We start from the raw sequence: 15202 nt of genomic DNA, 5'->3' as shown, positions 1-15202 counted from the left end.
GTAAAAATAACAGTAAAGGTGCCTGGTCATCGTGGGTTGGGTGAGTAATGCAGAGATGTGGATCTTCAAGTCTTCCAATCCAACTAATGAAGACTAATTAAGCAATAAGAAGTAATTCATATATATCCTAATGAGTTTTTCTAACCCTTCAGTAGTTGAATTAACTATGATTAATCAAAAAAATCCCAGAAAGATGGTCACTTACAAAAGAACCTTTTACTTTTGGTGACAAGATCCCTTCTTCCTACCTTGCCTGCAAAAAGGGATTGTAAAGGTAAATTCGTCCATTGTCTACCTGAGAAAGAACTGCAGATCACAAAAGGTTGGCGTTTTCTGCATCTTTTTTAACCTCTATCTTCACAAAAAAAAGAGATGTTTTACAGCCACCAGGTCCTCAAGAGAATTCATTTTAACTTGGAGCTTGGACCACAACCTGAGCACACAGCTGAGGACTGTGTGGGTAAGATACATCTGGATAAGTCGTTAAGGGTTAAATTCCTTCTGAAATGCTTCTGAATCTGCTGAGTTTCTCTATAAACTACCAGAATTAGTTTCTAGAACTCTCTGGGAATGACTGAGGGCAAGAGATGGTCGAACAGAGCAGCAGTTTTTACAAATGGGAAAAAGGAGGTCTCCATAAGCCTCAGTTCAGATCACTGGAAGACCCAGGAACAAACGGATAAACAATTAAATTATAAGTGCCTCCAGGAATATAAAGTGAGAAGAAACTGCCAAGATGGGAAGTTCTAATCATGCCAACCCAATTCCTTTTTTTTTTTTTCTTTTCTTTTTTTTTTTTTTTTTAATCAGGATAATTATCCTATCACAGGAGGGAATTAGCTGTGATACATTTTGAATAGACAAACAGCATATGTTTGTCACAGTAAGGTCCATTCAATGACTTGTGAGTTTACTTTTTGTCTGTCCACTTCCAAACTGGGGGCCTACACCAGCACACCCGCAAAGGTTTTTGACTTTTGACAGTGTGAGAGATCCACCAGGACCCTAAAGGACAACACTGATGGTGAAAAACAATCTGAAATAATGAAGATAGTTTAATAAAAAGATATTCAAACTCCTGCTTATTTTGGGAATAACCAAGAGCAAGCTTTAAAGTGTTTTTTTCAGACAGGCAGTGTGAACAGAGGTTGGAAAGGATAAAACCCAAACATGAGTCAGCAAGGAGAGGCTGCTGCCAGACACAAGTGGTGTGTGGGGAAATATCACCAGATGTTCACCACGGGACACAGGAGGTAATTACCCACGTGAGAGGCAGAAAACATGACCTAGAAAGGAGGACGTGTGCTCGCTCCATCCAGAGAGAGGGCTGGAAAAGGGGCATGGCAGCAATATCCCAGCACATGACAGGGTTTAATTAAGAAGCCTCCAATCAGTTGTGCTTTGGGAACACCAGGAGTGGCTGCCTCAATTCACTGAGAGGGAAATTGAGGACAGATAGCATGGAAAGCTGTCTGGGCTGCACAGTTAATCATTTTCATACGCATCTCCAAGAAAGCTGCTGTGACCCATTGCTGGGAGCTTCTGAAATGACCTTGACACGACCACCCCCGCAGGAGGCAGGGGATGCACTGGGCTCCAGAGGGCTCAGCTTAAAATCTGTGCCAGATTTTTATTCCGCTCCTTATTTTTCAGTGTCAAAACCCAATAAATAACATCTCATAAAATGTTATTATCTCCTCTGGAACAGAACCATTTAATTTGGCACAATTAACTGCTGCGGCACCAGCCTTGTAGTATCTTCTTTTTCAAATTCATGTTGGGTACCTTCAAGCCAGCTCAACCATGGACAGCAAGTTGTCCATACCTGAGAGTTCCCAAATCATCTCCCCCTAAGGGCACCTCTTCATCCCAGTGCTCCCAGTTTCGTCTTTTCCAAACAAACACAGTGATAAAAGCAAACTGGGAAAAGCTCCTAACACTCCTGTGTACATTGGGTTTTTAACGTGATCTTCTCCACATTATCCTCAGAGGAAAAGCCTTCAGGAGGAAAAGGGTGGCATGTAACAAACTTCCTTCACTGTAATGTTTGTATAACGTATTCTTACTGCTTTTTCCTTAATTTTCCATACATTTGCTGGTCCCATGTAGCACTTTGCAGTAAAGCTTGTTTCAGCATCAAAGCAGAATTTTATACTTCCATTTACTGAAGAAACAGATGAGCTTTGCTGATGCTGAACTTAACTTTGTGTTTTTATGTGATTTTATTAACTCGTTTATATAAAACTGGATTACACTCTATTACCAATCTATGTTCTCTGTGTCTACAAGTATCTGGTAATACAGCAGATAAATCTGAAATAATAGGAATAACAAAAGTACTGTTGTGCACGATTATAGCTTGTAGCGCCCAAAATCAGACATCATTAGTAACAAATGACGATATTATCTAAAAGAAATACCATCTGAAAACTGATTTTACACGGCATATTAAAGACTTGATGGCTCAGGAGATGGGTAATAGAATAAAAAGCCTTTTATCTCAAGGTCATCAATTCAAATCCAAGTCAGACTGATAGCGACTGAAAGCCATTCGATGAGAGTGCTAATGAGGCCAGCCTCGTTACTGGAAATTTAAGAACACGCCGGTACTCTGCCGCTCTGAGAGGGGAGTCAGGGAGGTTTGGAGGAGCAGATCCAGCCCAGCAGGCAGACCGGTGCTTCCCTCGTTTTCCACCGCCAGCCCTGGGGTCTCCCTGCTGCAGGCACCTGCTCTGCCCCAAAATCCAGCAGAATTCACTGCTGGGCCTTTATTGCTGGGAAGGCTGAGAAAGAGGATTGTGCTTGCAGCACCCCGAGTGACCGCTTCAAATGATGCCGGGGCAAAACTCCTCGGAGCTCTAACAATCCCAGGTATTAATGCCTCACTTTTGTTTGATGTCTCACTGTTTTCCCAGCGTGGATCAAATAATGTGCCCAAGCCAATCAGTGCAGGGAGAGAAAAGAATCCCTGTGCAAACTCCAGCAACTGTTCGGCTGCTCTGACAGCAGCCAGCAAATAAAGCAGAGGAGATCTTGCATGGCTTGACAAGCAAACTCAAAATATCCTCTGATAAAATCCCTGGAATAATTTCCTTTGTTCTGGTATAATACCTGCACAACTCTTTGTTGGCTCTGGTATTAACATGATGCAGAGCACTGATAAGAACCCCCATCGATGTTGTCCTTTTTATGCAGAATGAGATCTTTTATTAAAAAATCCCTTCCAACAAAAGCAACAGAACACTAGAGATGAATTTTCAATTATTTTCAAATTAAAAAAATGCGTCCCAGAAGGAATTTGCTTTCGTGCCTATCAGAGGCAAAGCTCAGTGTTAAATCAACACCTACAAATACCTGTGTGCAGGTGTAACTGAGGACACACAGAAGCCCCAGTGTGACACAATCATCATCAATTGAGCGACCTGGGCTGGTGGAAAACGTCCCTGCCCATGGCAGGGGTTGGAATGAGGTGACCTTTGGGGTCCCTTCACACCCAAACCATTCCATGATTTTGTAGGAACAGGACAAGTGTCCCCCATAATCTCTGGAACCCACAGATTCCTCTTTGAACGTCCCCAGGTCCCTTCCGGCCTCAATTCTTTCAAGATTCTGAGAATCAACCACCTCATGGCTCACGTAAACTCCATCTTCAGCAGTGCCTAGGGTTAGAGGAGCAGGTTTGGGCTTCAGGAGTGAATAATGGATTAATTTTAAAGGTACCCAGGTGCCTAAAGAGGCATTTTACAACCAGCTTTGGCTTACCATGTCTGGATAATCAATTCCCTTAATTCGATTTTTCCCCAGTGTAATAACCATTAGAAACTCAGCCCTTACCCATGGGAGACAGCAGAAATCCCCAAACTCTCATTTTTCTGCTGCCTAGAGATGCCTCAGCACCTACAAGTCCTCAACTAAAACCCTGTGGATGCCTCTTACTTCAGTGCTGAACTGAATGACTTACTCCTAAATCCTGGTAATTACATATTTATAACACTGGGAAAAAAAAAAAAACTTTGAATTTATGGAAGTTCCCCAGATAGAATCCCAGGCTGGTTTGGGTTGGGAGGGACCTTAAATCACATCCAATCCCACCGCTGCCATGGCAGGGACACCTTCCACCATCCCAGGCTGCTCCAAGCCCCAATGTCCAACCTGGCCTTGGGCACTGCCAGGGATCCAGGGGCAGCCAGAGCTGCTCTGGGCACCCTGTGCCAGGGCCTGCCCACCCTCACAGGGAGGAATTTCTTCCTAACATTTGATCTAAACCTACTCCCTGTCAGTTTCATATAAATGCTGTGCCCCACATCAGCCCAAGATGCTCAGCTCTGGTGCAGCTGTGCAGCCCCCAGCACTGGACTGCCAGGTTTTCCCCTTCCCAGTGCTCAGGATTTACCCATTCCGATCACCTGAGGTTAGAACTAGAACTTCCATCCCCCCCGCTTGCAGCACCACATGGCCCACCTTATTGCGTGTCTATCCAGAAAACTAGCTGTCAAAAAATGCAGAAATATGGGTTTGAGTGGGTTTTGGCATGTGGAAAAATCCCAAATCCATCAGCTAAGGTCATTAGCTCATGTGACACAACTCACTGAAGTCAATTTTCAAGGATAAGCGTGTGACAAGCTGACTGGAGGAATTCTCCTTTAATGCATTATTAATTCATTTATTATTACAGTTATTATAATCTTTATGCAGGGCACTGAAGTTTAATTTGTTCTCTATGAGCTAATCTTTTTAATGAGCCCTTTCTTCTCCTCAGGATGGGAGCCTCCTCAGCCACTTATGGAGCTTTTAAGCAAGCAGAAAATGACAGGACCATGTACCCTCCTCATAAACACAGCCTCACATATCATGCCCTGAATTTTAAATGAAAAGGAACCGTTACCAACTTTCCCACTGCCAGATATCTTTTAAAAGGTAACAGATTCACCAATAATGCTCTAAATGTAGGGAGTTCATCACACAGTGGAATCTTAATTACAATTCCTCTCTCTGACAAAGAGGAGAAATGCATTTAAATAAAAAGCCCCTGTGTGAGTAAATGCAGTTATTTGCGGGGCAGCACAGATTAACTCCAGTCTGGAGCCCCATCTGAATGGCTCTGGGTTCATTCTCTGGTCATGCAGGGCAAGGAGGTCACCAGGCTGATCCCTGCCCTGAGAACAGGCTTCAGTCAGAGAGGAAACAGCACAAAAACACAAGAGTGGGTGGTTTGGGTTGGGATCCAAAGGGAAGAAATGCTCCAATTCCCAATACCCACACTGCAGGCACAGCCAGGCTCCAGCTCTAAAGGCTGCACCACTTTAGGTATTCAAAAACTGCGTAGATGTGGCACTTGGGGACAAGGGGACATGGGTTAGTGGTGGCCTTGGCAGTGCTGGATTTGATGCCCCTGAAGGTCTTTTCTAACCTCAATGATTCTGTCATTCCATGCAGGAAGACGCTCATGTCTGCACTTGCAATGTACCTGCACTTCCTCCCTGGAAATGGAACAGCTCAGCCCATGGAACACCCTCCCAGAGAGAAGGTTTGGGGGATAAAAGGTGGGAGAAGGTTTTGGAGGTGTGCAAGAAAAAACAACACAGATTGTCCCCTAAAAAAACAGAGTAAATCCTCAAGGAGAAGGTTTGGGGGATTAAAGGTGGGAGAAGGTTTTGGAGGTGTGCAAGAAGAAATAACACAGATAGTCCCCTAAAAAAAACCAGAGTAAATCTTTCAGAAGAGGGTTTGGGGGATAAAAGGTAGGACAACATGTCCAAGAAGAAACGGCATAGATTGTCCCCTAAGAAAAACAGAGTAAATCCTCAAGGAGAAGGTTCAGGGGATAAAATGTGCGAGACGGTTTTGGAGGTGTGCAAGAAGAAATAACACAGACTGTCCCCCAAGAAAAGCAGAGTAAATCCTTCAGGAGAAGGTTTGGGGGATAAAAGGTGGGAGAAGGTTTTGGAGGTGTGCAAGAAGAAACACCACAGATTGTCCCCCAAGAAAAGCAGAGTAAATTTCTCTTCTTCTTCATTCACACCCCCAAACCAGCCAGCCTTCCATGGCGGCCTTTCCAGCTGGATGGTCTCGAAAGAGGGAAAGTTCATCAGCTAACTCACAAGCACACAAGGAAGTCAGCTTTTCAGGTCAGAGTTGCTCCCACAATGAGATAAATGAAAATATAATCAGATTTTATGGAGATCTGGACTTCCACAGCAGCTGGATCCCACTGCCTGCCTGATTAGCTGGGGTTAATTAGAAATCAGTAAATTATTTTCTACTTGGAACAATCGCTGGCTGTAATGGAAAAAGATCCATTTATCAGTGGGTATAAGAAAAGAATTTAAAAAAACCACCCTAAAACGTTTTAAACACTATTCAGACAAACTACATTTTGTCCATAACTTTCTCATTCTGATTTTTACCGACTACAGGAGTTCACAAAATGAAATTCAGCAGCAGATACAAAGAAACCTGCTCTTTACAGTAATCAAGGCCGGCGAGCAGAACACAAAATCCTAAAAAATGGCAGCTCAAAAGGAAGTTATGGTGTGAATAATTCCCATTAAAGGCAAAACTTTCACCTTGAAGCTCCTGTTAAGAAAAGTTTGTGGGAAATGAATATATTGCCAGCTGAAAATCCCTTTCCAGCAGCCACAAACAAGAAGAAAATAGAATTACAGGAGGGTTTTTTTATTTCTTTTTTTCTGAATAGGGTTTAAAAATAGTTAAATAAATAGACAGAACCCCCTTGCCAGTGTGATTACTTCCTCCAGGCACATCTCCCTACAGGAAGGGTCCATGGGCACTAAAATCCCGTGGAAACAAACTGTCCTGGAGAAGCCCAAGCCATAAATAACTCCAGGGCTCCAAAGCCTTTTTTCCCCCCGGATGAACAGTTGTTGGCAGTGCCACCATGCAGGCCCTGCTCTTCCGCTATTTCTCTTCAACTTTTAGGAAATCCACCCAGCCCCTCCCCGCCCTGGTGGCCACCAGCAGCTGCTGGAGAGCAGAATGGGACACTGACCTTGAAATAATCAGGGTGGAATGGTCACAGCACCTCTCTCTCCAGAACTGAGGGTTTGTTTTTTTTTTTTAATGTAAAATCACAATTTCCTCACCAATTAGTTGCTACAACAGGACAAAGCCTGGCTTAGGGCTCAGCTCCACACACACAATAACAAATGAGTGTTTGCTTGAGTTGCAAAAAGAGAAGACAAACAAGCTCCATCTGACCTCGGAGCTGTCAGGCTCTGAAAGCATGTCGACATCCTCCAGGGAATTAAAATCACAGGGAATCATTCCAGAGCATACCTACACGCACCAACAGATCCCCACACACCTGTTTGTGCTTTTATAGAGCTTCTTCCAGACAGAAATGGCATCAAACGGGTCCAGAGTGGTTACAACGACTTTAACCGTGATGATTCAGAGAGAGAGGCAAATAAAATCCACATCCAAACCACAAATATTTAATTCGGAAGAAAAAAAAAGTGCATTTCTGACCAGTACATGTGGCTGTTCCCTCTTCAGTGCATGGCCAGGTTGTAGTTTTTACATCTGAATCCTTCTCCCCACTTTAGTGCATCTAGAAATAAAGACAGAATTATGAATTGAGTAATGGCATGTCATATGTTGTATTTATCTAAAACCAGCACCTTTATCAGTACAAGTCCTTTGTTTTATTTTTTCCCCCCTCTGTGCCGAGTTTCTGTCTGATCTCATTCTCCTTGCCCTTCATTTACCTGGAAAAGGAGAGGTTTTTCCATTTTTGAATAACAGAAGCAACATACCCCACGGAATAGGAAAAAAAACGGGCTGAAGTGAGAAGATCTGATCTTTATTCTAAATCTGGTTTGTGGCCTTGGAAGGAGGCACTTTTGTGCACAGTTCCCCTCTCTTGCTTTGCCTTTCTTGTCTGCTTACATTACAAGCTCTCTGAAGTCTGTTAAGTGTTTATACAGCACCAAACAGATAAGATTCAGCTTTCCTCACAATCACAAGATAACACGAGCCCAGAAACAATAAATCTTATCAATCACCACCTACATTATTGCTCTCCTAACATGAAACACGTTTCAAAGTGATTTTTCAATAGTTACTTGCCTTTAAAGGAAAAGAAATAAAAAAGGCTCGTGGGAAGAAAAGCGCATCCAAGAGGAAACAGATCCCTTAACTGTTTGTTTTGGGTTTGGTTTTTTCCCTAATATATTCCACCTGCTTTAAACACACGGACCAAGAGCTGCTTTCCTGTATCTTTTCTACGAAGACAGGACAGAACTCTGCCACTGACCTCAATATTCCCACCTTCAGCTGGGCCACAGGATGCTCCACTGTGTGCTGGGAGCAGCAAAAGCAGGGAAAAGACTCTGGAGCTCTAATCCCACTTTTCCTGCTCTCCCAAATACTACAACACACACAGTGTAAACACCACATCAATTCCGGTGTCACCCAGGAGCAGAAGAAGCACACAGGCACCCTTAGGGTCTGTTTTTACCTCTGTGGGTCACCTTTAAAAGTGATTTTCTCCCCAGCCTCCCTGTATGAATGACAAGATATTCAGAGAGACGTCTTGAGGGAGAAGAAGTGATCAAGAGGAATTCAGCTAACCTGTTTTCTTTCTTGTCACTACTGGATAATCTCTTTATCTGCTCTCATCTCACCAGGTGGAGACAGACTTATTTCCCCACGGACAAGGCCAATCCCGCTTTCCAAGGTGCCCAGGTGCACCTGGACCTCCTTTCCCAGAGTGTTTCAAATTCGTATTGCAAAGTGCCCCAGATCTTTCGGGGCAAACAGAGACAACTTCAGCACGCACAGATGCAAACACAGAACGTGTCAGTGCTTATTGCCACGCACATCTTTAGCCTTCCAGGGAGTTTCTGTGGCCATGGGCACACTGGGAACATTTGTAAGAATCTCCCCATCAATAGAAGTTTGCCGTTTCACTGAAGCACAACTCACTAGCACATCTATTTTACAGTTTGAGCCCTCTGTCGATAAATTACGGTTTTGATGTGAACAGAAAACATTTTCTACAGCTCTGCGGTGATTTAGGACCCCCAATTCTACTTTCAGCTGCACCTTAATCCTTCTTGACTCCTATTGAGGCTTTAGCCCAGCGATGTTTGCTCTCCTGCTGGCACCACAGTCGGCCTTTCAGAGAGCCTCCACCTCCCCGGAGCAATGTGCCTGCAATTTGTAATGCCAAATGCAAATCGCCTGAGCCACAGCCTGTGCCAGCTGGGCACTGCCCAACCGAGCTGTGCCAGCCTGGTTGAAGCTTTGCAAGACATGCCTGGGCTGGAAAACAGAGCGAAGCCCAAGCCAGCCCAACGCAGAATCAGCAGGGCGGCAAAGCAGAGTGGAAAAATCCTCCTCCTGCCACAAGCAGGGCAGAACAGGGGCCATTTTCAGGATTTCAGTTTGTCATAGGGCTGGGTTCAGGCAGCTCGGGACAAGATGCTGTTGTTACATCAGCTCCAGACTTCCTGCCACTGCACTTCCCTCAGGTCTCTATTAAGCCAATTCTCCTGCAATTGATTAAAAGCTCTCCTCCAAATAATAATAGTAAAAAAAATAATTTCCTGTTTATTTAGAGGCATGGGAAGAAAAAGAAGAAATCCACCACTATTTCAACCAGAGATTCCGAGGGAGGAGGGAAGGATGATTTGTATCTCTCCCTCCTCCTATTTTTTAATCTCTCTCAGAAATCACAGCAGAGGACAGTAACTCAAATGCTTTATAGCTGAATTCATTTTCATCAGCTGTCTCCTATCTTTACCAGTTGTTTGTCTGCTTCTCCCATTTACGCTGTGCATCTTGGACTTATCGATCTCGTAAGCTTTAAATTACATCTATCCATGGGAAAAAAAAAAAAAAAAAAAGGCAAGAGGCAAACCACAACAGGAAAAACCAGGCCTGATAAAGGATTTCTGAAGGGCTGCTCACTTTTGCTAAAAGAAAATCTTAATGGCATTTCCTAGAGAGAAGGTCTGAGGGGCTGAAGTTATTAGGGGACTGTATGGACGAGAGGACAGGCAAAAAAAACCCCAGACTGTCAGATTGAAGGAAAGGGTTTCCATCAAAAGCATTTCCAGTGAAAAGTGTAGGAAAACTTGGGCGGAAAAAATACAAGATCTCTACAAGCGTCAATCAGCTGACTTATAGCACTGGATAAGGGAAGGGAAGGGAAGGGAAGGGAAGGGAAGGGAAGGGAAGGGAAGGGAAGGGAAGGGAAGGGAAGGGAAGGGAAGGGAAGGGAAGGGAAGGGAAGGGAAGGGAAGGGAAGGGAAGGGAAGGGAAGGGAAGGGAAGGGAAGGGAAGGGAAGGGAAGGGAAGGGAAGGGAAGGGAAGGGAAGGGAAGGGAAGGGAAGGGAAGGGAAGGGAAGGGAAGGGAAGGGAAGGGAAGGGAAGGGAAGGGAAGGGAAGGGAAGGGAAGCTTCCACTCCTCCTGTGGAACAACGAGGCACAGCCAGCTCTGGCCTCCCTTGCTGGGAGCTCTCTGTCAAGTTTCTTCAATTTTAAAAATCAACCACGGGGCTGATTTCACAGAGGGATAACTGAAAGCAGGTCTGTCTTAATGAGAACACCCGTCTCCAGTCTGTCTCCAGCCTACAATGAAAACTCAGCCTGTTGTTTTTCCATGCCTTGAGTACTACAAGGGGAAAACCTGCACCCTTCCCAACTGGGATTTATGACTGTCCTAGAAACCTTGTGGCCTGAATCAAAGTCAGGTGCCCCAGTGTGGTAGATCTGTTGGGATTTTTAAAGCCGAGGCATTAAAATCAAATCTTTTCCTCTGTGGCTATGGGCAAAGTGTCTGGGGTGCAAAGGCATTTTATTGCTCTGATGTGCCACAAGCACAGTCACTCCGTCTCTCCGTTTCCCCAAAGGTCGGAGGGAGCTGACAGGCGAGGGAATGCAGTTCACATTTCCATGCGCTCAGCTGGTCACTCCTGCCTCTGCCCGTGCCCGGCAGTGAGCTCCGTGTGGCACAGCAAGGGGACAGGGCAAAAAAGCACTGAGCACTTCTGAGCTCCTTCTTGAGTATACAACTATCAAGGAAGGATAATTTGGCTTGCTCCCACAGACACAGCCCCAGGTTTTGAGAAGCATTTCCAAAGCCCAACCAGTGTCCTTGTGCTGGCTCTGGGCCAGCCACGGTGAGAGAAACACAGAAAGTTCTGGTGCTTTTCCATAAAAGTCAGGGGTAAAACTGAACCCCCTTTTCCTAATTCGGAAACGCACAATGCAAGAGGGCTTCTCGGTGTTTGAGCAGAACCAGGAGTAGGGCTGGCATCACCCTGTGCCTCTGGCCATGCCACAGATGGCACCAGCAGCTTCCCAGGCTCCTGCACCTCCTGCTGGCACAGGAGGAGCAAACAAAGGGGGATGAGCAGCCCTTGCTGCAATGTGACCTTCACGTTTCCATCCGTGCATTGCTCCCGAACAGACACACAAATGGCAGGAGTAAAAACCTGCCAGTCAGGCTCAGACGATGCTCTGGAAATGACAAAATAAATATTTAAATGGCGCTTGAATCGCGCCTGCTGCAGATCCCTGCAAAGCAGAGGAAGGTAATTCACAGATTTGTCCCGGAGGGCTTGAGAGAGAAGGATGGCATCAAAGGAGGGGAGTGCTGGCCGGGATGGAGCCCTGGCACTGCTCCTGCTGCTCCCGCAGCACTGTGCTCTGCACATCAAACCTGCCCTGACACTGCTCTCAGTGCACACCACCGAGGCTGATCCTATTTCAGGGCTGTGTGGGTGAACGTGGGATGAAAGGACCTAAATCCCAGCACCCAGGGCTGGGCATTGTCCCCATCAGCTCCAGCACCACCAGCGAGACAGAAGCTGCACGTCAACAGCTGAGGGGTTTTCAAGGAGGAGGCTCTGTCAGGCAATAAAAAGATGCTTTAACCAGCTTGGAAAATAGCACGGATGAGATGGATAAACTTCCCCAGCAAAAGGTCAAGATCCTCACAGCTTATGGATCCCACATCAATGCAAATGTGCCAAGGGGAGTATTTACAGTGATGTCTTCTGACTAACACCAAGTACATAAAATTAATATTGGCTGAGAAAAAGAACAGCAAGAGAGAAAAGAAACTCTTTAATAAAGAAACAAACATTCTCCATGTAATTTTACCCATGTGCATTTTCAACACAACCCAGCAAAGACACAGTGTGCTGAGAAGAGCCGGCACAAGCATTTTTCTGTTCCTTAAATAATATGATTATTTTCTTTTTAGCAGTACTAGGAGATATTAATTTTACAGGAATAAAATGAAGAAGTCTAGTTTAGCAGACACGCTTTGCCCATATTTCAACTCTTCCCACCAGGAAAAAGAAATTAATAAAAATAAGTTTCAACTCTGTGGCCCATATAGAATAAGGTGGCTCATAATTACTCCAAGCCCAGTGCTACAAGTTGCTCAAATATCTGTTTATTTATTACTGGAAGTGCTATCAGAATATGAAGAGAGCCTTGCAATACTAATCACAGCTGTCTGGGCCCATCACATGATGCTGGCTGACAACTCCTGTGATTTACTGCGCCAGTAAAAGGAGGCAGCCATGAACACGTTTTTGTAAATCAAATCTATTGGGCCAGATTTGGGTCCTCGATTACTCAGGCATAAAAAATGTTACAGCTCTTTGCCAGTACATAATTCAGGTGGTGAGCTTAATAATATGGATGTAGGGCGCTAAAAAGCTGTTAGAATAGTCACCAGGAGAAAATCACCTTGGCTCCAGCACCCTCACTGCTGCTCAGTCTCTCTCTCTGAGCCCTCTCATTACCCAGGGACAGCAGAGCCACTTCTTCCCTAAAGAAAATGTCAAGGTCTGTGCAGAATCACCCAGGTTTCATGTTCACACCATCAGCAGTTAAACCACGACACACACGAGTTGAGTTGAAATTTACAGTGCACACCAGGTGTTCTTATTGCCCCTTAAGGGGAGCTGGGACTGGAGCAGAATCACCTCTGTCAATATTCCCTTGCTGGGTCAATATATCCTTATAGCCCATAAAAGTCAGCGAGCAAAACCGACAGCCTGGGAGCCCTTTGGGGTAAAATTTGGCACGCTTTACCTGCCTGTTAGTTAGAATCATTCTGGATTTAATGTCCCCCGAGGTACAGGCAGCACTGGCACTGGGTTTAACAACCTCCTCATGCTCCAACCTGCCTTACAGCCCCGCTCTGAGCTCCGCACCACGGAGGATGTGCAAGCAGATGGGCTGACAAAAGGGTTTCTCCGAGTGGGAAGGCAGAATCTTGAGTGTTTGCACACCAGCTGAGAAACATCCACCATTCTCCAGGAGACCCATGGAACCTTATCACTATACTGGGGCTTCAGGAATGAGAAAGCAGCCAGGAAACTTTGCTCTGTGTTTTTGAAGATATAAAATCTTCGAAAAACCCCTGATTTTTCAGCTATTCACACCCAAACTCATGGTCATTCTCAGGCACTCTGCAGCAACTCTCAGCACAGAGAAACAGAAGCCCCAAAAGATTTGGGGTTGGAGGGACCTTAAAGCCCACCCAGTGCCACCTCTGCCACGGCAGGGACACCTCCCACTGTCCCAGGCTGCTCCAACCCCAATGTCCAACCTGGCCTTGGGCACTGCCAGGGATCCAGGGGCAGCCACAGCTGCTCTGGGAATTCCATCCCAGCCCCTCCCCACCCTCACAGGGAGGAATTTCTTCCCAATATCCCATCTAAACATTCTCTCAGTTTGAAGGCAAATAGTCTTCAACTCAAATAAATTAGAGTAGGTTTTTGAAGTTAAATTTATTTAACCCCATCTGACAAACCATTTCCGTATGTTTCCTGGTTAAAAATTTTATGCAAATTGAACTGAGGATGGTTTTTTTTCCACTCTACAACCCAGAAGTCAATCCCATACAAGCTGTCATGAGCATGAACTCTGAAAGATCAGAAGGACCTAACCCATGGCACTGAGTGCAAATAACAGGCAAAGAAGTCTGAAAACATTTTTAAATGATCAGTTTTCTGCTGCCCTTTTCATAACAGATGTAGAGCACAGTTTTAATGAAGGACGATTTTTTCCTCTTATGAAGATAGTTCACTGTTAAACTGTAATTTTCCTTTTTTTTTCCCACCCCAGGAAGTGCCCTTTAAATGCACTTGAAAATTGTCCAACATTAAAATTGGAAATCTAACCTTATAATATGTGATTCTGTGCTGAGATTGCTAATGAACACACAAACTAATAAGTAACTTATTTGGCATCTAAAATGATAAGCAAATCACAAAACAAGCAAACTGGAAGATTTCTACACCCAACTGGCAAATGATTTACAGACTAAAAAATCTGTCTACAGACAGAATAAAAGTGAATGACTTTCAAGCAGGAGGAAAAAATGAAGTCTACAGTCTGAAGTTGCTCATTATCCCTCATTTGTTCAATTCTTATCTTGATTTGGTCATCAGCTCTCTTCTTGCTCGTTAAGACGGTCAAGCCACGCAAACAAAGTGATGTTTGTTCCCACAACAACATTGAACCCTTATTTAGCATTTCTCATCATCAAATCTCCGAGCCTTCTACGAAGAAGGAGAGCTTTGTCATTTATCCCCAATCCAGATAAGGAAATTGCAGCAGTGGGATAATTGCAGAGCCAGAAATAAAACTTCCGAGTCCCAGCTAATGGCCTAAGTAGCAGCACAGGGCATTTGATTAACACAGGAGACAGCTGAGGTCAAGATGGGCAATTTGAGCATCCCAACTTCTGAACTGCTGAAAGCACAAGGAGGAAAAGTGCAACTGAAAAAAATTCATCAGTTCAATGAGTGCTTTACACTGGCACTCGAGGCTTGAAGTGTGCCCACAGACATGCACAAAGACTTCTCACCAGCAACCCCTCAGCAAGGAAGGTCATCAAGAAGATGCTTTAATTTATTATGGTAGTCCAAGTATTTGGAGTCCAATAGGATTTCATTTTTTTTGTTTTGTTTTCTATCAGAAAAAAAATACATGGAAAAAGACTTCTATGGGATTGAAAGGAGTTTAAAACAATGCCAAGACATCAGAATTTTCCTCGGAAGAGATTAATGAGTCAGAATTACTTCTTAAGGATTTTATGCTGTTAAATAGGTTTGTTGGGAGTTAATTCTTGGGGGTCAGGATGAGAGGCCATCAAGGAGGACACTGCTGGGGGGTTTGCCCATCACCCAGTTAAGAACTGGAGGTGGAT

The 15202-nt window shown here is 44.6% G+C and overlaps 1 protein-coding gene across 1 annotated transcript in view; it reads right to left on the bottom strand.

Annotated features, from left to right (window-relative positions):
* The window catches only part of CHL1 (cell adhesion molecule L1 like), a 135825-nt gene that overhangs the window by 96794 nt on the left and 23829 nt on the right, over window positions 1-15202 (bottom strand). Inside the window, exon 3 of the mRNA XM_066195711.1 lies at window positions 7489-7570. The gene's annotated coding sequence lies outside the window, so the exon portion shown is untranslated. The remainder of the gene's footprint in view (window positions 1-7488; window positions 7571-15202) is intronic.

Source organism: Chamaea fasciata, unplaced genomic scaffold, assembly GCF_029207755.1.
Source record: "Chamaea fasciata isolate MVZ Bird 193981 ecotype frontalis unplaced genomic scaffold, bChaFas1.0.hap1 SCAF_13, whole genome shotgun sequence".
In the NCBI taxonomy this organism is placed as follows: domain Eukaryota; kingdom Metazoa; phylum Chordata; class Aves; order Passeriformes; family Sylviidae; genus Chamaea; species Chamaea fasciata.
The sequence above is the reverse complement of the archived record's forward strand: the minus strand, read 5'-3'. Positions and strand labels throughout refer to the sequence as shown.